Source organism: Cavia porcellus, unplaced genomic scaffold (genome assembly GCF_034190915.1).
Source record: "Cavia porcellus strain 051 isolate PalLab524CR breed Dunkin Hartley unplaced genomic scaffold, mCavPor4.1 scaffold_4, whole genome shotgun sequence".
NCBI classification, from domain to species: Eukaryota; Metazoa; Chordata; class Mammalia; order Rodentia; family Caviidae; genus Cavia; species Cavia porcellus.
The window spans coordinates 1,425,852-1,449,771 of record NW_026947487.1 but is presented as its reverse complement, the minus strand read 5'-3'; positions in this window follow the sequence as shown (position 1 = coordinate 1,449,771).

Below are 23,920 nucleotides of genomic sequence, written 5' to 3'. Positions count from 1 at the left end.
GGTGCGCATTGTATGGGTGTGTGTTACATTACATTCACTAGTAGGAGTGAGAAAAACATCACGGGGTGGTGCGCATTGTATGGGTGTGGTTACATTACATTCACTAGTAGGAGTGAGAAAAACATCACGGGGTGGTGCGCATTGTATGGGTGTGTGGTACATTACATTCACTAGTAGGAGTGAGAAAAACATCACGGGGTGGTGCGCATTGTATGGGTGTGTGTTACATTACATTCACTAGTGGGAGTGAGAAAAACATCACGGGGTGGTGCGCATTGTATGGGTGTGTGTTACATTACATTCACTAGTAGGAGTGAGAAAAACATCACGGGGTGGTGCGCATTGTATGGGTGTGTGTTACGTTACATTCACTAGTAGGAGTGAGAAAAACATCACGGGGTGGTGCGCATTGTATGGGTGTGTGTTACATTACATTCACTAGTAGGAGTGAGAAAAACATCACGGGGTGGTGCGCATTGTATGGGTGTGTGGTACATTACATTCACTAGTAGGAGTGAGAAAAACATCACGGGGTGGTGCGAATTGTATGGGTGTGTGTTACATTACATTCACTAGTAGGAGTGAGAAAAACATCACGGGGTGGTGCGCATAGTATGGGTGTGTGTTATATTAGATTCACTAGTAGGAGTGAGAAAAACATCACGGAGTGGTGCGCATTGTATGGGTGTGTGTTACATTACATTCACTAGAAGGAGTGAGAAAAACATCACGGGGTGGTGCGCATTGTATGGGTGTGTGTTACATTACATTCACTAGTAGGAGTGAGAAAAACATCACGGGGTGGTGCGCATTGTATGGGTGTGTGTTACATTACATTCACTAGTAGGAGTGAGAAAAACATCACGGGGTGGTGCGCATAGTATGGGTGTGTATTACATTACATTCACTAGTAGGAGTGAGAAAAACATCACGGGGTGGTGCGCATTGTATGGGTGTGTGTTACATTACATTCACTAGTAGGAGTGAGAAAAACATCACGGGGTGGTGCGCATTGTATGGGTGTGTGTTACATTACATTCACTAGTAGGAGTGACAAAAACATCACGGGGTGGTGCGCATTGTATGGGTGTGTGTTACATTACATTCACTAGTAGGAGTGAGAAAAACATCACGGGGTGGTGCGCATTGTATGGGTGTGTGTTACATTACATTCACTAGTGGGAGTGAGAAAAACATCACGGGGTGGTGCGCATTGTATAGGTGTGTGTTACATTACATTCACTACTAGGAGTGAGAAAAACATCACGGGGTGGTGTGAATCGGAGGGTCTGAATTGGGATAGGCAGTGAGTGGCAATGTAGGATGGAGAAAAGCACCGCGGGGTGGTCAGCATGAGGAGGTCAGGGAACATGCAGTGGCAATGTAGGATAGGTTTCTGAAAAACATCGCGGGCTGGGGCGCATTGTATGGGTGTGTGTTACATTACATTCACTAGTAGGAGTGAGAAAAACATCACGGGGTGGTGCGCATTGTATGGGTGTGTGTTACATTACATTCTCTAGTAGGAGTGAGAAAATCATCAAGGGGTGGTGCGCATTGTATGGGTGTGTGTTACATTACATTCACTAGTAGGAGTGAGAAAAACATCACGGGGTGGTGCGCATTGTATGGGTGTGTGGTACATTACATTCACTAGTAGGAGTGAGAAAAACATCACGGGGTGGTGCGCATTGTATGGGTGTGTGTTACATTACATTCACTAGTAGGAGTGAGAAAAACATCACGGGGTGGTGCGCATTTTATGGGTGTGTGTTACATTACATTCACTAGTAGGAGTGAGAAAAACATCACGGGGTGGTGCGCATTGTATGGGTGTGTGTTACATTACATTCACTAGTAGGAGTGAGAAAAACATCACGGGGTGGTGCGCATTGTATGGGTGTGTGTTACATTACATTCACTAGTAGGAGTGAGAAAAACATCACGGGGTGGTGCGCATTGTATGGGTGTGTGTTACATTACATTCACTAGTAGGAGTGACAAAAACATCACGGGGTGGTGCGCATTGTATGGGTGTGTGTTACATTACATTCACTAGTAGGAGTGAGAAAAACATCACAGGGTGGTGCGCATTGTATGGGTGTGTGTTACATTACATTCACTAGTGGGAGTGAGAAAAACATCACGGGGTGGTGCGCATTGTATAGGTGTGTGTTACATTACATTCACTACTAGGAGTGAGAAAAACATCACGGGGTGGTGTGAATCTGAGGGTCTGAATTGGGATAGGCAGTGAGTGGCAATGTAGGATGGAGAAAAGCACCGCGGGGTGGTCAGCATGGGGAGGTCAGGGAACATGCAGTGGCAATGTAGGATAGGTTTCTGAAAAACATCGCGGGCTGGGGCGCATTGTATGGGTGTGTGTTACATTACATTCACTAGTAGGAGTGAGAAAAACATCACGGGGTGGTGCGCATTGTATGGGTGTGTGTTACATTACATTCTCTAGTAGGAGTGAGAAAATCATCAAGGGGTGGTGCGCATTGTATGGGTGTGTGTTACATTATATTCACTAGTAGGAGTGAGAAAAACATCACGGGGTGGTGCGCATTGTATGGGTGTGTGGTACATTACATTCACTAGTAGGAGTGAGAAAAACATCACGGGGTGGTGCGCATTGTATGGGTGTGTGGTACATTACATTCACTAGTAGGAGTGAGAAAAACATCACGGGGTGGTGCGCATTGTATAGGTGTGTGTTACATTACATTCACTACTAGGAGTGAGAAAAACATCACGGGGTGGTGTGAATCGGAGGGTCTGAATTAGGATAGGCAGTGAGTGGCAATGTAGGATGGAGAAAAGCACCGCGGGGTGGTCAGCATGGGGAGGTCAGGGAACATGCAGTGGCAATGTAGGATAGGTTTCTGAAAAACATCGCGGGGTGGTGCGCATTGTATGGGTGTGTGTTACATTACATTCACTAGTAGGAGTGAGAAAAACATCACGGGGTGGTGCGCATTGTATGGGTGTGTGTTACGTTACATTCACTAGTAGGAGTGAGAAAAACATCACGGGGTGGTGCGCATTGTATGGGTGTGTGTTACATTACATTCACTAGTAGGAGTGAGAAAAATATCACGGGGTGGTGCGCATTGTATGGGTGTGTGTTACATTACATTCACTAGTAGGAGTGAGAAAAACATCACGGGGTGGTGCGAATTGTATGGGTGTGTGTTACATTACATTCACTAGTACTAGTGAGAAAAACATCACGGGGTGGTGCGCATTGTATGGGTGTGTGTTACATTAGATTCACTAGTAGGAGTGAGAAAAACATCACGGGGTGGTGCGCATAGTATGGGTGTGTGTTACATTACATTCACTAGTAGGAGTGAGAAAAACATCACGGGGTGGTGCGCATTGTATGGGTGTGTGTTACATTACATTCACTAGTAGGAGTGAGAAAAACATTACGGGGTGGTGCGCATTGTATGGGAGTGTGTTACATTACATTCACTAGTAGGAGTGAGAAAAACATCACGGGGTGGTGCGCATTGTATGGGTGTGTGGTACATTACATTCACTAGTAGGAGTGAGAAAAACATCACTGGGTGGTGCGCATTGTATGGGTGTGTGTTACATTACATTCACTAGTAGGAGTGAGAAAAACATCACGGGGTGGTGCGCATTGTATGGGTGTGTGTTACATTACATTCACTAGTAGGAGTGAGAAAAACATCACGGGGTGGTGCGCATTGTATGGGTGTGTGTTACGTTACATTCACTAGTAGGAGTGAGAAAAATATCACGGGGTGGTGCGCATTGTATGGGTGTGTGTTACGTTACATTCACTAGTAGGACTGAGAAAAACATCACGGGGTGGTGCGCATTGTATGGGTGTGTGTTACATTACATTCACTAGTAGGAGTGAGAATAACATCACGGGGTGGTGCGAATTGTATGGGTGTGTGTTACATTACATTCACTAGTAGGAGTGAGAAAAACATCACGGGGTGGTGCGCATTGTATGGGTGTTTGTTACATTAGATTCACTAGTAGGAGTGAGAAAAACATCACGGGGTGGTGCGCATAGTATGGGTGTGTGTTACATTAGATTCACTAGTAGGAGTGAGAAAAACATCACGGGGTGGTGCGCATTGTATGGGTGTGTGTTACATTACATTCACTAGTAGGAGTGAGAAAAACATCACGGGGTGGTGCGCATTGTATGGGTGTGTGTTACATTACATTCACTAGTAGGAGTGAGAAAAACATCACGGGGTGGTGCGCATTGTATGGGTGTGTGGTACATTACATTCACTAGTAGGAGTGAGAAAAACATCACGGGGTGGTGCGCATTGTATGGGTGTGTGTTACATTACATTCACTAGTGGGAGTGAGAAAAACATCACGGGGTGGTGCGCATTGTATGGGTGTGTGTTACATTACATTCACTAGTAGGAGTGAGAAAAACATCACGGGGTGGTGCGCATTGTATGGGTGTGTGTTACGTTACATTCACTAGTAGGAGTGAGAAAAACATCACGGGGTGGTGCGCATTGTATGGGTGTGTGTTACATTACATTCACTAGTAGGAGTGAGAAAAACATCACGGGGTGGTGCGCATTGTATGGGTGTGTGGTACATTACATTCACTAGTAGGAGTGAGAAAAACATCACGGGGTGGTGCGAATTGTATGGGTGTGTGTTACATTACATTCACTAGTAGGAGTGAGAAAAACATCACGGGGTGGTGCGCATAGTATGGGTGTGTGTTATATTAGATTCACTAGTAGGAGTGATAAAAACATCACGGAGTGGTGCGCATTGTATGGGTGTGTGTTACATTACATTCACTAGAAGGAGTGAGAAAAACATCACGGGGTGGTGCGCATTGTATGGGTGTGTGTTACATTACATTCACTAGTAGGAGTGAGAAAAACATCACGGGGTGGTGCGCATTGTATGGGTGTGTGTTACATTACATTCACTAGTAGGAGTGAGAAAAACATCACGGGGTGGTGCGCATAGTATGGGTGTGTATTACATTACATTCACTAGTAGGAGTGAGAAAAACATCACGGGGTGGTGCGCATTGTATGGGTGTGTGTTACATTACATTCACTAGTAGGAGTGAGAAAAACATCACGGGGTGGTGCGCATTGTATGGGTGTGTGTTACATTACATTCACTAGTAGGAGTGACAAAAACATCACGGGGTGGTGCGCATTGTATGGGTGTGTGTTACATTACATTCACTAGTAGGAGTGAGAAAAACATCACGGGGTGGTGCGCATTGTATGGGTGTGTGTTACATTACATTCACTAGTGGGAGTGAGAAAAACATCACGGGGTGGTGCGCATTGTATAGGTGTGTGTTACATTACATTCACTACTAGGAGTGAGAAAAACATCACGGGGTGGTGTGAATCGGAGGGTCTGAATTGGGATAGGCAGTGAGTGGCAATGTAGGATGGAGAAAAGCACCGCGGGGTGGTCAGCATGAGGAGGTCAGGGAACATGCAGTGGCAATGTAGGATAGGTTTCTGAAAAACATCGCGGGCTGGGGCGCATTGTATGGGTGTGTGTTACATTACATTCACTAGTAGGAGTGAGAAAAACATCACGGGGTGGTGCGCATTGTATGGGTGTGTGTTACATTACATTCTCTAGTAGGAGTGAGAAAATCATCAAGGGGTGGTGCGCATTGTATGGGTGTGTGTTACATTACATTCACTAGTAGGAGTGAGAAAAACATCACGGGGTGGTGCGCATTGTATGGGTGTGTGGTACATTACATTCACTAGTAGGAGTGAGAAAAACATCACGGGGTGGTGCGCATTGTATGGGTGTGTGTTACATTACATTCACTAGTAGGAGTGAGAAAAACATCACGGGGTGGTGCGCATTTTATGGGTGTGTGTTACATTACATTCACTAGTAGGAGTGAGAAAAACATCACGGGGTGGTGCGCATTGTATGGGTGTGTGTTACATTACATTCACTAGTAGGAGTGAGAAAAACATCACGGGGTGGTGCGCATTGTATGGGTGTGTGTTACATTACATTCACTAGTAGGAGTGAGAAAAACATCACGGGGTGGTGCGCATTGTATTGGTGTGTGTTACATTACATTCACTAGTAGGAGTGACAAAAACATCACGGGGTGGTGCGCATTGTATGGGTGTGTGTTACATTACATTCACTAGTAGGAGTGAGAAAAACATCACAGGGTGGTGCGCATTGTATGGGTGTGTGTTACATTACATTCACTAGTGGGAGTGAGAAAAACATCACGGGGTGGTGCGCATTGTATAGGTGTGTGTTACATTACATTCACTACTAGGAGTGAGAAAAACATCACGGGGTGGTGTGAATCTGAGGGTCTGAATTGGGATAGGCAGTGAGTGGCAATGTAGGATGGAGAAAAGCACCGCGGGGTGGTCAGCATGGGGAGGTCAGGGAACATGCAGTGGCAATGTAGGATAGGTTTCTGAAAAACATCGCGGGCTGGGGCGCATTGTATGGGTGTGTGTTACATTACATTCACTAGTAGGAGTGAGAAAAACATCACGGGGTGGTGCGCATTGTATGGGTGTGTGTTACATTACATTCTCTAGTAGGAGTGAGAAAATCATCAAGGGGTGGTGCGCATTGTATGGGTGTGTGTTACATTATATTCACTAGTAGGAGTGAGAAAAACATCACGGGGTGGTGCGCATTGTATGGGTGTGTGGTACATTACATTCACTAGTAGGAGTGAGAAAAACATCACGGGGTGGTGCGCATTGTATGGGTGTGTGTTACATTACATTCACTAGTAGGAGTGAGAAAAACATCACGGGGTGGTGCGCATTGTATGGGTGTGTGTTACATTACATTCACTAGTAGGAGTGAGAAAAACATCACGGGGTGGTGCGCATTGTATGGGTGTGTGTTACATTACATTCACTAGTAGGAGTGAGAAAAACATCACGGGGTGGTGCGCATTGTATGGGTGTGTGTTACATTACATTCTCTAGTAGGAGTGAGAAAAACATCACGGCGTGGTGCGCATTGTATGGGTGTGTGTTACATTACATTCTCTAGTAGGAGTGAGAAAAACATCACGGGGTGGTGCGCATTGTATGGGTGTGTTTTACATTACATTCACTAGTAGGAGTGAGAAAAACATCACGGGGTGGTGCGCATTGTATGGGTGTGTGTTACATTAGATTCACTAGTAGGAGTGAGAAAAACATCACGGGGTGGTGCGCATAGTATGGGTGTGTGTTACATTAGATTCACTAGTAGAAGTCAGAAAAACATCACGGGGTGGTGCGCATTGTATGGGTGTGTGTTACATTACATTCACTAGTAGGAGTGAGAAAAACATCACGGGGTGGTGCGCATTGTATGGGTGTGTGTTACATTACATTCACTAGTAGGAGTGAGAAAAACATCACGGGGTGGTGCGCATTTTATGGGTGTGTGGTACATTACATTCACTAGTGGGAGTGAGAAAAACATCACGGGGTGGTGCGCATTGTATGGGTGTGTGTTACATTACATTCACTAGTGGGAGTGAGAAAAACATCACGGGGTGGTTCGCATTGTATGAGTGTGTGTTACGTTACATTCACTAGTAGGAGTGAGAAAAACATCACGGGGTGGTGCGCATTGTACGGGTGTGTGTTACATTACATTCACTAGTAGGAGTGAGAAAAACATCACGGGGTGGTGCGAATTGTATGGGTGTGTGCTACATTACATTCACTAGTAGGAGTGAGAAAAACATCACGGGGTGGTGCGCATAGTATGGGTGTGTGTTATATTAGATTCACTAGTAGGAGTGAGAAAAACATCACGGGGTGGTGCGCATTGTATGGGTGTGTGTTACATTACATTCACTAGTAGGAGTGAGAAAAACATCACGGGGTGGTGCGCATTGTATGGGTGTGTGTTACATTACATTCACTAGTAGGAGTGAGAAAAACATCACGGGGTGGTGCGCATTGTATGGGTGTGTGTTACATTACATTCACTAGTAGGAGTGAGAAAAACATCACGGGGTGGTGCGCATAGTATGGGTGTGTGTTACATTAGATTCACTAGTAGGAGTGAGAAAAACATCACGGGGTGGTGCGCATTGTATGGGTGTGTGTTACATTACATTCACTAGTAGGAGTGAGAAAAACATCACGGTGTGGTGCGCATTGTATGGGTGTGTGTTACATTACATTCACTAGTAGGAGTGAGAAAAACATCACGGGGTGGTGCGCATTGTATGGGTGTGTGTTACATTACATTCACTAGTAGGAGTGAGAAAAACATCACGGGGTGGTGCGCATTGTATGGGTGTGTGTTACATTACATTCACTAGTAGGAGTGAGAAAAACATCACGGGGTGGTGCGCATTGTATGGGTGTGTGTTACATTACATTCACTAGTGGGAGTGAGAAAAACATCACGGGGTGGTGCGCATTGTATAGGTGTGTGTTACATTACATTCACTACTAGGAGTGAGAAAAACATCACGGGGTGGTGTGAATCGGAGGGTCTGAATTAGGATAGGCAGTGAGTGGCAATGTAGGATGGAGAAAAGCACCGCGGGGTGGTCAGCATGGGGAGGTCAGGGAACATGCAGTGGCAATGTAGGATAGGTTTCTGAAAAACATCGCGGGCTGGGGCGCATTGTATGGGTGTGTGTTACATTACATTCACTAGTAGGAGTGAGAAAAACATCACGGGGTGGTGCGCATTGTATGGGTGTGTGTTACATTACATTCTCTAGTAGGAGTGAGAAAATCATCAAGGGGTGGTGCGCATTGTATGGGTGTGTGTTACATTACATTCACTAGTAGGAGTGAGAAAAACATCACGGGGTGGTGCGCATTGTATGGGTGTGTGGTACATTACATTCACTAGTAGGAGTGAGAAAAACATCACGGGGTGGTGCGCATTGTATGGGTGTGTGTTACATTACATTCACTAGTAGGAGTGAGAAAAACATCACGGGGTGGTGCGCATTGTATGGGTGTGTGTTACATTACATTCACTAGTAGGAGTGAGAAAAACATCACGGGGTGGTGCGCATTGTATGGGTGTGTGTTACATTACATTCACTAGTAGGAGTGAGAAAAACATCACGGGGTGGTGCGCATTGTATGGGTGTGTGCTACATTACATTCACTAGTAGGAGTGAGAAAAACATCACGGGGTGGTGCGCATTGTATGGGTGTGTGTTACATTACATTCACTAGTAGGAGTGAGAAAAACATCACGGGGTGGTGCGCATTGTATGGGTGTGTGTTACATTGCATTCACTAGTAGGAGTGAGAAAAACATCACGGGGTGGTGCGCATTGTATGGGTGTGTGTTACGTTACATTCACTAGTAGGAGTGAGAAAAACATCACGGGGTGGTGCGCATTGTATGGGTGTGTGTTACGTTACATTCACTACTAGGAGTGAGAAAAACATCACGGGGTGGTGCGCATTGTATGGGTGTGTGTTACGTTACATTCACTAGTAGCAGTGAGAAAAACATCACGGGGTGGTGCGCATTGTATGGGTGTGTGTTACGTTACATTCACTAGTAGGAGTGAGAAAAACATCACGGGGTGGTGCGCATTGTATGGGTGTGTGTTACATTACATTCACTAGTAGGAGTGAGAATAACATCACGGGGTGGTGCGAATTGTATGGGTGTGTGTTACATTACATTCACTAGTAGGAGTGAGAAAAACATCACGGGGTGGTGCGCATTGTATGGGTGTGTGTTACATTAGATTCACTAGTAGGAGTGAGAAAAACATCACGGGGTGGTGCGCATAGTATGGGTGTGTGTTACATTAGATTCACTAGTAGGAGTGAGAAAAACATCACGGGGTGGTGCGCATTGTATGGGTGTGTTACATTACATTCACTAGTAGGAGTGAGAAAAACATCACGGGGTGGTGCGCATTGTATGGGTGTGTGTTACATTACATTCACTAGTAGGAGTGAGAAAAACATCACGGGGTGGTGCGCATTGTATGGGTGTGTGTTACATTACATTCACTAGTAGGAGTGAGAAAAACATCACGGGGTGGTGCGCATTGTATGGGTGTGTGTTACGTTACATTCACTAGTAGGAGTGAGAAAAACATCACGGTGTGGTGCGCATTGTATGGGTGTGTGTTACGTTACATTCACTAGTAGGAGTGAGAAAAACATCACGGGGTGGTGCGCATTGTATGGGTGTGTGTTACGTTACATTCACTAGTAGGAGTGAGAAAAACATCACGGGGTGGTGCGCATTGTATGGGTGTGTGTTACATTACATTCACTAGTAGGAGTGAGAAAAACATCACGGGGTGGTGCGAATTGTATGGGTGTGTGTTACATTACATTCACTAGTAGGAGTGAGAAAAACATCACGGGGTGGTGCGCATAGTATGGGTGTGTGTTACATTAGATTCACTAGTAGGAGTGAGAAAAACATCACGGGGTGCTGCGCATTGTATGGGTGTGTGTTACATTACATTCACTAGTAGGAGTGAGAAAAACATCACGGGGTGGTGCGCATTGTATGGGTGTGTGTTACATTACATTCACTAGTAGGAGTGAGAAAAACATCACGGGGTGGTGCGCATTGTATGGGTGTGTGTTACATTGCATTCACTAGTAGGAGTGAGAAAAACATCACGGGGTGGTGCGCATTGTATGGGTGTGTGTTACGTTACATTCACTAGTAGGAGTGAGAAAAACATCACGGGGTGGTGCGCATTGTATGGGTGTGTGTTACGTTACATTCACTACTAGGAGTGAGAAAAACATCACGGGGTGGTGCGCATTGTATGGGTGTGTGTTACGTTACATTCACTAGTAGCAGTGAGAAAAACATCACGGGGTGGTGCGCATTGTATGGGTGTGTGTTACGTTACATTCACTAGTAGGAGTGAGAAAAACATCACGGGGTGGTGCGCATTGTATGGGTGTGTGTTACGTTACATTCACTAGTAGGAGTGAGAATAACATCACGGGGTGGTGCGAATTGTATGGGTGTGTGTTACATTACATTCACTAGTAGGAGTGAGAAAAACATCACGGGGTGGTGCGCATTGTATGGGTGTGTGTTACATTAGATTCACTAGTAGGAGTGAGAAAAACATCACGGGGTGGTGCGCATAGTATGGGTGTGTGTTACATTAGATTCACTAGTAGGAGTGAGAAAAACATCACGGGGTGGTGCGCATTGTATGGGTGTGTTACATTACATTCACTAGTAGGAGTGAGAAAAACATCACGGGGTGGTGCGCATTGTATGGGTGTGTGTTACATTACATTCACTAGTAGGAGTGAGAAAAACATCACGGGGTGGTGCGCATTGTATGGGTGTGTGTTACATTACATTCACTAGTAGGAGTGAGAAAAACATCACGGGGTGGTGCGCATTGTATGGGTGTGTGTTACGTTACATTCACTAGTAGGAGTGAGAAAAACATCACGGTGTGGTGCGCATTGTATGGGTGTGTGTTACGTTACATTCACTAGTAGGAGTGAGAAAAACATCACGGGGTGGTGCGCATTGTATGGGTGTGTGTTACGTTACATTCACTAGTAGGAGTGAGAAAAACATCACGGGGTGGTGCGCATTGTATGGGTGTGTGTTACATTACATTCACTAGTAGGAGTGAGAAAAACATCACGGGGTGGTGCGAATTGTATGGGTGTGTGTTACATTACATTCACTAGTAGGAGTGAGAAAAACATCACGGGGTGGTGCGCATAGTATGGGTGTGTGTTACATTAGATTCACTAGTAGGAGTGAGAAAAACATCACGGGGTGCTGCGCATTGTATGGGTGTGTGTTACATTACATTCACTAGTAGGAGTGAGAAAAACATCACGGGGTGGTGCGCATTGTATGGGTGTGTGTTACATTACATTCACTAGTAGGAGTGAGAAAAACATCACGGGGTGGTGCGCATTGTATGGGTGTGTGGTACATTACATTCACTAGTAGGAGTGAGAAAAACATCACGGGGTGGTGCGCATTGTATGGGTGTGTGTTACATTACATTCACTAGTAGGAGTGAGAAAAACATCACGGGGTGGTGCGCATTGTATGGGTGTGTGTTACATTACATTCACTAGTAGGAGTGAGAAAAACATCACGGGGTGGTGCGCATTGTATGGGTGTGTGTTACGTTACATTCACTAGTAGGAGTGAGAAAAACATCACGGGGTGGTGCGCATTGTATGGGTGTGTGTTACATTACATTCACTAGTACTAGTGAGAAAAACATCACGGGGTGGTGCGCATTGTATGGGTGTGTGTTACATTAGATTCACTAGTAGGAGTGAGAAAAACATCATGGGGTGGTGCGCATAGTATGGGTGTGTGTTACATTAGATTCACTAGTAGGAGTGAGAAAAACATCATGGGGTGGTGCGCATTGTATGGGTGTGTGTTACATTACATTCACTAGTAGGAGTGAGAAAAACATTACGGGGTGGTGCGCATTGTATGGGTGTGTGTTACATTACATTCACTAGTAGGAGTGAGAAAAACATCACGGGGTGGTGCGCATTGTATGGGTGTGTGGTACATTACATTCACTAGTAGGAGTGAGAAAAACATCATGGGGTGGTGCGCATTGTATGGGTGTGTGTTACATTACATTCACTAGTAGGAGTGAGAAAAACATCACGGGGTGGTGCGCATTGTATGGGTGTGTGGTACATTACATTCACTAGTAGGAGTGAGAAAAACATCACGGGGTGGTGCGCATTGTATGGGTGTGTGTTACGTTACATTCACTAGTAGGAGTGAGAAAAACATCACGGGGTGGTGCGCATTGTATGGGTGTGTGTTACGTTACATTCACTAATAGGAGTGAGAAAAACATCACGGGGTGGTGCGCATTGTATGGGTGTGTGTTACGTTACATTCACTAGTAGGAGTGAGAAAAATATCACGGGGTGGTGCGCATTGTATGGGTGTGTGTTACGTTACATTCACTAGTAGGAGTGAGAAAAACATCACGGGGTGGTGCCCATTGTATGGGTGTGTGTTACATTAGATTCACTAGTAGGAGTGAGAAAAACATCACGGGGTGGTGCGAATTGTATGGGTGTGTGTTACATTACATTCACTAGTAGGAGTGAGAAAAACATCACGGGGTGGTGCGCATTGTGTGGGTGTGTGTTACATTAGATTCACTAGTAGGAGTGAGAAAAACATCACGGGGTGGTGCGCATAGTATGGGTGTGTGTTACATTAGATTCACTAGTAGGAGTGAGAAAAACATCACGGGGTGGTGCGCATTGTATGGGTGTGTGTTACATTACATTCACTAGTAGGAGTGAGAAAAACATTACGGGGTGGTGCGCATTGTATGGGTGTGTGTTACATTACATTCACTAGTAGGAGTGGGAAAAACATCACGGGGTGGTGCGCATTGTATGGGTGTGTGTTACATTACATTCACTAGTAGGAGTGGGAAAAATATCACGGGGTGGTGCGCATTGTATGGGTGTGTATTACATTACATTCACTAGTAGGAGTGAGAAAAACATCACGGGGTGGTGCGCATTGTATGGGTGTGTGTTACGTTACATTCACTAGTAGGAGTGAGAAAAACATTACGGGGTGGTGCGCATTGTATGGGTGTGTGTTACGTTACATTCACTAGTAGGAGTGAGAAAAACATCACGGGGTGGTGCGCATTGTATGGGTGTGTGTTACGTTACATTCACTAGTAGCAGTGAGAAAAACATCACGGGGTGGTGCGCATTGTATGGGTGTGTGTTACATTACATTCACTAGTAGGAGTGAGAATAACATCACGGGGTGGTGCGAATTGTATGGGTGTGTGTTACATTACATTCACTAGTAGGAGTGAGAAAAACATCACTGGGTGGTGCGCATTGTATGGGTGTGTGTTACATTAGATTCACTAGTAGGAGTGAGAAAAACATCACGGGGTGGTGCGCATAGTATGGGTGTGTGTTACATTAGATTCACTAGTAGGAGTGAGAAAAACATCACGGGGTCGTGCGCATTGTATGGGTGTGTGTTACATTACATTCACTAGTAGGAGTGAGAAAAACATTACGGGGTGGTGCGCATTGTATGGGTGTGTGTTACATTACATTCACTAGTAGGAGTGAGAAAAACATCACGGGGTGGTGCGCATAGTATGGGTGTGTGTTACATTAGATTCACTAGTAGGAGTGAGAAAAACATCACGGGGTGGTGCGCATTGTATGGGTGTGTGTTACATTGCATTCACTAGTAGGAGTGAGAAAAACATCACGGGGTGGTGCGCATTGTATGGGTGTGTGTTACATTACATTCACTAGTAGGAGTGAGAAAAACATCACGGGGTGGTGCGCATAGTATGGGTGTGTGTTACATTAGATTCACTAGTAGGAGTGAGAAAAACATCACGGGGTGGTGCGCATTGTATGGGTGTGTGTTACATTACATTCACTAGTAGGAGTGAGAAAAACATCACGGGGTGGTGCGCATTGTATGGGTGTGTGGTACATTACATTCACTAGTAGGAGTGAGAAAAACATCACGGGGTGGTGCGCATTGTATGGGTGTGTGTTACATTACATTCACTAGTAGGAGTGAGAAAAACATCACGGGGTGGTGCGCATTGTATGGGTGTGTGTTACGTTACATTCACTAGTAGGAGTGAGAAAAACATCACGGGGTGGTGCGCATTGTATGGGTGTGTGTTACGTTACATTCACTAGTAGGAGTGAGAAAAACATCACGGGGTGGTGCGCATTGTATGGGTGTGTGTTACATTACATTCACTAGTAGGAGTGAGAAAAACATCACGGGGTGGTGCGCATTGTATGGGTGTGTGTTACATTACATTCACTAGTAGGAGTGAGAAAAATATCACGGGGTGGTGCGCATTGTATGGGTGTGTGTTACATTACATTCACTAGTAGGAGTGAGAAAAACATCACGGGGTGGTGCGCATTGTATGGGTGTGTGTTACATTACATTCACTAGTAGAAGTGAGAAAAACATCACGGGGTGGTGCGAATTGTATGGGTGTGTGTTACATTACATTCACTAGTAGGAGTGAGAAAAACATCACGGGGTGGTGCGCATTGTATGGGTGTGTGTTACATTACATTCACTAGTAGGAGTGAGAAAAACATCACGGGGTGGTGCGCATAGTATGGGTGTGTGTTACATTAGATTCACTAGTAGGAGTGAGAAAAACATCACGGGGTGGTGCGCATTGTATGGGTGTGTGTTACATTACATTCACTAGTAGGAGTGAGAAAAACATCACGGTGAGGTGTGCATTGTATGGGTGTGTGTTACATTACATTCACTAGTAGGAGTGAGAAAAACATCACGGGGTGGTGCGCATTGTATGGGTGTGTGTTACATTACATTCACTACTAGGAGTGAGAAAAACATCACGGGGTGGTGTGAATCGGAGGGTCTGAATTAGGATAGGCAGTGAGTGGCAATGTAGGATGGAGAAAAGCACCGCGGGGTGGTCAGCATGGGGAGGTCAGGGAACATGCAGTGGCAATGTAGGATAGGTTTCTGAAAAACATCGCGGGGTGGTGCGCATTGTATGGGTGTGTGTTACATTACATTCACTAGTAGGAGTGAGAAAATCATCAAGGGGTGGTGCGCATTGTATGGGTGTGTGTTACATTACATTCACTAGTAGGAGTGAGAAAAACATCACGGTGTGGTGCGCATTGTATGGGTGTGTGTTACATTACATTCACTAGTAGGAGTGAGAAAAACATCACGGTGTGGTGCGCATTGTATGGGTTTGTGTTACATTAGATTCACTAGTAGGAGTGAGAAAAACATCACGGGGTGGTGCGCATTGTATGGGTGTGTGTTACATTACATTCACTAGTAGGAGTGAGAAAAACATCACGGGGTGGTGCGCATTGTATGGGTGTGTGTTACATTACATTCACTAGTAGGAGTGAGAAAAACATCACGGGGTAGTGCGCATTGTATAGGTGTGTGTTACATTACATTCACTAGTAGGAGTGAGAAAAATATCACGGGGTGGTGCGCATTGTATGGGTGTGTGTTACATTACATTCACTACTAGGAGTGAGAAAAACATCACGGGGTGGTGTGAATTGGAGGGTCTGAATTAGGATAGGCAGTGAGTGGCAATGAAGGATGGAGAAAAGCACCGGGGGGTGGTCAGCATGGGGAGGTCAGGGAACATGCAGTGGCAATGTAGGATAGGTTTCTGAAAAACATCGCGGGGTGGTGCGCATTGTATGGGTGTGTGTTACATTACATTCACTAGTAGGAGTGAGAAAAACATCACGGGGTGGTGCGCATTGTATGGGTGTGTGTTACATTACATTCACTAGTAGGAGTGAGAAAAACATCACGGGGTGGTGCGCATTGTATGGGTGTGTGTTACATTACATTCACTAGTAGGAGTGAGAAAAACATCAAGGTGTGGTGCGCATTGTATGGGTGTGTGTTACATTACATTCACTAGTAGGAGTGAGAAAAACATCACGGGGTGGTGCGCATTGTATGGGTGTGTGTTACATTACATTCACTACTAGGAGTGAGAAAAACATCACGGGGTGGTGTGAATTGGAGGGTCTGAATTAGGATAGGCAGTGAGTGGCAATGTAGGATGGAGAAAAGCACCGCGGGGTGGTCAACATGGGGAGGTCAGGGAACATGCAGTGGCAATGTAGGATAGGTTTCTGAAAAACATCGCGGGGTGGTGTGCATTGTATGGGTGTGTGTTACATTACATTCACTAGTAGGAGTGAGAAAAACATCACGGGGTGGTGCGCATTGTATGGGTGTGTGTTACATTACATTCACTAGTAGGAGTGAGAAAAACATCACGGGGTGGTGCGCATTGTATGGGTGTGTGTTACATTACATTCACTAGTAGGAGTGAGAAAAACATCACGGGATGGTGCGCATTGTATGGGTGTGTGTTACATTACATTCACTAGTAGGAGTGAGAAAAACATCACGGGGTGGTGCGCATTGTATGGGTGTGTGTTACATTACATTCACTAGTAGGAGTGAGAAAATCATCAAGGGGTGGTGCGCATTGTATGGGTGTGTGTTACATTACATTCACTAGTAGGAGTGAGAAAAACATCACGGTGTGGTGCGCATTGTATGGGTGTGTGTTACATTACATTCAGTGGTAGGAGTGAGAAAAACATCACGGTGTGGTGCGCATTGTATGGGTGTGTGTTACATTACATTCACTAGTAGGAGTGAGAAAAACATCACGGGGTGGTGCGCATTGTATGGGTGTGTGTTACATTACATTCACTAGTAGGAGTGAGAAAAACATCACGGGGTGGTGCGCATTGTATGGGTGTGTGTTACATTACATTCACTACTAGGAGTGAGAAAAACATCACGGGGTGGTGTGAATTGCAGGGTCTGAATTAGGATAGGCAGTGAGTGGCAATGTAGGATGGAGAAAAGCACCGCGGGGTGGTCAGCATGGGGAGGTCAGGGAACATGCAGTGGCAATGTAAGATAGGTTTCTGAAAAACATCGCGGGGTGGTGCGCATTGTATGGGTGTGTGTTACATTACATTCACTAGTAGGAGTGAGAAAAACATCACGGGGTGGTTCGCATTGTATGGGTGTGTGTTACATTACATTCACTAGTAGGAGTGAGAAAAACATCACGGGGTGGTGCGCATTGTATGGGTGTGTGTTACATTACATTCACTAGTAGGAGTGAGAAAAACATCACGGGGTGGTGCGCATTGTATGGGTGTGTGTTACATTACATTCACTACTAGGATTGAGAAAAACATCACAGGGTGGTGTGAATTGGAGGGTCTGAATTAGGATAGGCAGTGAGTGGCAATGTAGGGTGGAGAAAAGCACCGCGGGGTGGTCAGCATGGGGAGGTCAGGGAACATGCAGTGGCAATGTAGGATATGTTTCTGAAAAACATCGCGGGGTGGTGCGCATTGTATGGGTGTGTGTTACATTACATTCACTAGTAGGAGTGAGAAAAACATCACGGGGTGGTGCGCATTGTATGGGTGTGTGTTACATTACATTCACTAGTAGGAGTGAGAATAACATCACGGGGTGGTGCGCATTGTATGGGTGTGTGTTACATTACATTCACTAGTAGGAGTGAGAAAAACATCACGGGGTGGTGCGCATTGTATGGGTGTGTGGTACATTACATTCACTAGTAGGAGTGAGAAAAACATCACGGGGTGGTGCGCATTGTATGGGTGTGTGTTACATTACATTCACTAGTAGGAGTGAGAAAAACATCACGGGGTGGTGCGCATTGTATGGGTGTGTGTTACATTACATTCACTAGTAGGAGTGAGAAAAACATCACGGGGTGGTGCGCATTGTATGGGTGTGTGTTACGTTACATTCACTAGTAGGAGTGAGAAAAACATCACGGGGTGGTGCGCATTGTATGGGTGTGTGTTACATTACATTCACTAGTAGGAGTGAGAAAAACATCACGGGGTGGTGCGCATTGTATGGGTGTGTGTTACATTACATTCACTAGTAGGAGTGAGAAAAACATCACGGGGTGGTGCGCATAGTATGGGTGTGTGTTACATTAGATTCACTAGTAGGAGTGAGAAAAACATCACTGGGTGGTGCGCATTGTATGGGTGTGTGTTACATTACATTCACTAGTAGGAGTGAGAAAAACATCACGGTGAGGTGTGCATTGTATGGGTGTGTGTTACATTACATTCACTAGTAGGAGTGAGAAAAACATCACGGGGTGGTGCGCATTGTATGGGTGTGTGTTACATTACATTCACTAGTAGGAGTGAGAAAAACATCACGGGGTGGTGCGCATTGTATGGGTGTGTGTTACATTACATTCACTAGTAGGAGTGAGAAAAACATCACGGGGTGGTGCGCATTGTATAGGTGTGTGTTACATTACATTCACTACTAGGAGTGAGAAAAACATCACGGGGTGGTGTGAATCGGAGGGTCTGAATTAGGATAGGCAGTGAGTGGCAATGTAGGATGGAGAAAAGCACCGCGGGGTGGTCAGCATGGGGAGGTCAGGGAACATGCAGTGGCAATGTAGGATAGGTTTCTGAAAAACATCGCGGGGTGGTGCGCATTGTATGGGTGTGTGTTACATTACATTCACTAGTAGGAGTGAGAAAATCATCAAGGGGTGGTGCGCATTGTATGGGTGTGTGTTACATTACATTCACTAGTAGGAGTGAGAAAAACATCACGGTGTGGTGCGCATTGTATGGGTGTGTGTTACATTACATTCACTAGTAGGAGTGAGAAAAACATCACGTTGTGGTGCGCATTGTATGGGTTTGTGTTACATTAGATTCACTAGTAGGAGTGAGAAAAACATCACGGGGTGGTGCGCATTGTATGGGTGTGTGTTACATTACATTCACTAGTAGGAGTGAGAAAAACATCACGGGGTGGTGCGCATTGTATGGGTGTGTGTTACATTACATTCACTAGTAGGAGTGAGAAAAACATCACGGGGTAGTGCGCATTGTATAGGTGTGTGTTACATTACATTCACTAGTAGGAGTGAGAAAAATATCACGGGGTGGTGCGCATTGTATGGGTGTGTGTTACATTACATTCACTACTAGGAGTGAGAAAAACATCACGGGGTGGTGTGAATTGGAGGGTCTGAATTAGGATAGGCAGTGAGTGGCAATGTAGGATGGAGAAAAGCACCGGGGGGTGGTCAGCATGGGGAGGTCAGGGAACATGCAGTGGCAATGTAGGATAGGTTTCTGAAAAACATCGCGGGGTGGTGCGCATTGTATGGGTGTGTGTTACATTACATTCACTAGTAGGAGTGAGAAAAACATCACGGGGTGGTGCGCATTGTATGGGTGTGTGTTACATTACATTCACTAGTAGGAGTGAGAAAAACATCACGGGGTGGTGCGCATTGTATGGGTGTGTGTTACATTACATTCACTAGTAGGAGTGAGAAAAACATCAAGGTGTGGTGCGCATTGTATGGGTGTGTGTTACATTACATTCACTAGTAGGAGTGAGAAAAACATCACGGGGTGGTGCGCATTGTATGGGTGTGTGTTACATTACATTCACTACTAGGAGTGAGAAAAACATCACGGGGTGGTGTGAATTGGAGGGTCTGAATTAGGATAGGCAGTGAGTGGCAATGTAGGATGGAGAAAAGCACCGCGGGGTGGTCAACATGGGGAGGTCAGGGAACATGCAGTGGCAATGTAGGATAGGTTTCTGAAAAACATCGCGGGGTGGTGTGCATTGTATGGGTGTGTGTTACATTACATTCACTAGTAGGAGTGAGAAAAACATCACGGGGTGGTGCGCATTGTATGGGTGTGTGTTACATTACATTCACTAGTAGGAGTGAGAAAAACATCACGGGGTGGTGCGCATTGTATGGGTGTGTGTTACATTACATTCACTAGTAGGAGTGAGAAAAACATCACGGGATGGTGCGCATTGTATGGGTGTGTGTTACATTACATTCACTAGTAGGAGTGAGAAAAACATCACGGGGTGGTGCGCATTATATGGGTGTGTGTTACATTACATTCACTAGTAGGAGTGAGAAAATCATCAAGGGGTGGTGCGCATTGTATGGGTGTGTGTTACATTACATTCACTAGTAGGAGTGAGAAAAACATCACGGTGTGGTGCGCATTGTATGGGTGTGTGTTACATTACATTCACTAGTAGGAGTGAGAAAAACATCACGGTGTGGTGCGCATTGTATGGGTGTGTGTTACATTACATTCACTAGTAGGAGTGAGAAAAACATCACGGGGTGGTGCGCATTGTATGGGTGTGTGTTACATTACATTCACTAGTAGGAGTGAGAAAAACATCACGGGGTGGTGCGCATTGTATGGGTGTGTGTTACATTACATTCACTACTAGGAGTGAGAAAAACATCACGGGGTGGTGTGAATTGGAGGGTCTGAATTAGGATAGGCAGTGAGTGGCAATGTAGGATGGAGAAAAGCACCGCGGGGTGGTCAGCATGGGGAGGTCAGGGAACATGCAGTGGCAATGTAAGATAGGTTTCTGAAAAACATCGCGGGGTCGTGCGCATTGTATGGGTGTGTGTTACATTACATTCACTAGTAGGAGTGAGAAAAACATCACGGGGTGGTGCGCATTGTATGGGTGTGTGTTACATTACATTCACTAGTAGGAGTGAGAAAAACATCACGGGGTGGTGCGCATTGTATGGGTGTGTGTTACATTACATTCACTACTAGGAGTGAGAAAAACATCACGGGGTGGTGTGAATTGGAGGGTCTGAATTAGGATAGGCAGTGAGTGGCAATGTAGGATGGAGAAAAGCACCGCGGGGTGGTCAGCATGGGGAGGTCAGGGAACATGCAGTGGCAATGTAAGATAGGTTTCTGAAAAACATCGCGGGGTGGTGCGCATTGTATGGGTGTGTGTTACATTACATTCACTAGTAGGAGTGAGAAAAACATCACGGGGTGGTGCGCATTGTATGGGTGTGTGTTACATTACATTCACTAGTAGGAGTGAGAAAAACATCACGGGGTGGTGCGCATTGTATGGGTGTGTGTTACATTACATTCACTAGTAGGAGTGAGAAAAACATCACGGGGTGGTGCGCATTGTATGGGTGTGTGTTACATTACATTCACTACTAGGATTGAGAAAAACATCACAGGGTGGTGTGAATTGGAGGGTCTGAATTAGGATAGGCCGTGAGTGGCAATGTAGGATGGTGAAAAGCACCGCGGGGTGGTCAGCATGGGGAGGTCAGGGAACATGCAGTGGCAATGTAGGATAGGTTTCTGAAAAACATCGCGGGGTGGTGCGCATTGTATGGGTGTGTGTTACATTACATTCACTAGTAGGAGTGAGAAAAACATCACGGGGTGGTGCGCATTGTATGGGTGTGTGTTACATTACATTCACTAGTAGGAGTGAGAATAACATCACGGGGTGGTGCGCATTGTATGGGTGTGTGTTACATTACATTCACTAGTAGGAGTGAGAAAAACATCACGGGGTGGTGCGCATTGTATGGGTTTGTGGTACATTACATTCACTAGTAGGAGTGAGAAAAACATCACGGGGTGGTGCGCATTGTATGGGTGTGTGTTACATTACATTCACTAGTAGGAGTGAGAAAAACATCACGGGGTGGTGCGCATTGTATGGGTGTGTGTTACATTACATTCACTAGTAGGAGTGAGAAAAACATCACGGGGTGGTGCGCATTGTATGGGTGTGTGTTACGTTACATTCACTAGTAGGAGTGAGAAAAACATCACGGGGTGGTGCGCATTGTATGGGTGTTTGTTACATTACATTCACTAGTAGGAGTGAGAAAAACATCACGGGGTGGTGCGCATTGTATGGGTGTGTGTTACATTACATTCACTAGTAGGAGTGAGAAAAACATCACGGGGTGGTGCGCATAGTATGGGTGTGTGTTACATTAGATTCACTAGTAGGAGTGACAAAAACATCACTGGGTGGTGCGCATTGTATGGGTGTGTGTTACATTACATTCACTAGTAGGAGTGAGAAAAACATCACGGTGAGGTGTGCATTGTATGGGTGTGTGTTACATTACATTCACTAGTAGGAGTGAGAAAAACATCACGGGGTGGTGCGCATTGTATGGGTGTGTGTTACATTACATTCACTAGTAGGAGTGAGAAAAACATCACGGGGTGGTGGGCATTGTATGGGTGTGTGTTACATTACATTCACTAGTAGGAGTGAGAAAAACATCACGGGGTGGTGCGCATTGTATAGGTGTGTGTTACATTACATTCACTACTAGGAGTGAGAAAAACATCACGGGGTGGTGTGAATCGGAGGGTCTGAATTAGGATAGGCAGTGAGTGGCAATGTAGGATGGAGAAAAGCACCGCGGGGTGGTCAGCATGGGGAGGTCAGGGAACATGCAGTGGCAATGTAGGATAGGTTTCTGAAAAACATCGCGGGGTGGTGCGCATTGTATGGGTGTGTGTTACATTACATTCACTAGTAGGAGTGAGAAAATCATCAAGGGGTGGTGCGCATTGTATGGGTGTGTGTTACATTACATTCACTAGTAGGAGTGAGAAAAACATCACGGTGTGGTGCGCATTGTATGGGTGTGTGTTACATTACATTCACTAGTAGGAGTGAGAAAAACATCACGTTGTGGTGCGCATTGTATGGGTTTGTGTTACATTAGATTCACTAGTAGGAGTGAGAAAAACATCACGGGGTGGTACGCATTGTATGGGTGTGTGTTACATTACATTCACTAGTAGGAGTGAGAAAAACATCACGGGGTGGTGCGCATTGTATGGGTGTGTGTTACATTACATTCACTAGTAGGAGTGAGAAAAACATCACGGGGTAGTGCGCATTGTATAGGTGTGTGTTACATTACATTCACTAGTAGGAGTGAGAAAAATATCACGGGGTGGTGCGCATTGTATGGGTGTGTGTTACATTACATTCACTACTAGGAGTGAGAAAAACATCACGGGGTGGTGTGAATTGGAGGGTCTGAATTAGGATAGGCAGTGAGTGGCAATGTAGGATGGAGAAAAGCACCGGGGGGTGGTCAGCATGGGGAGGTCAGGGAACATGCAGTGGCAATGTAGGATAGGTTTCTGAAAAACATCGCGGGGTGGTGCGCATTGTATGGGTGTGTGTTACATTACATTCACTAGTAGGAGTGAGAAAAACATCACGGGGTGGTGCGCATTGTATGGGTGTGTGTTACATTACATTCACTAGTAGGAGTGAGAAAAACATCACGGGGTGGTGCGCATTGTATGGGTGTGTGTTACATTACATTCACTAGTAGGAGTGAGAAAAACATCAAGGTGTGGTGCGCATTGTATGGGTGTGTGTTACATTACATTCACTAGTAGGAGTGAGAAAAACATCACGGGGTGGTGCGCATTGTATGGGTGTGTGTTACATTACATTC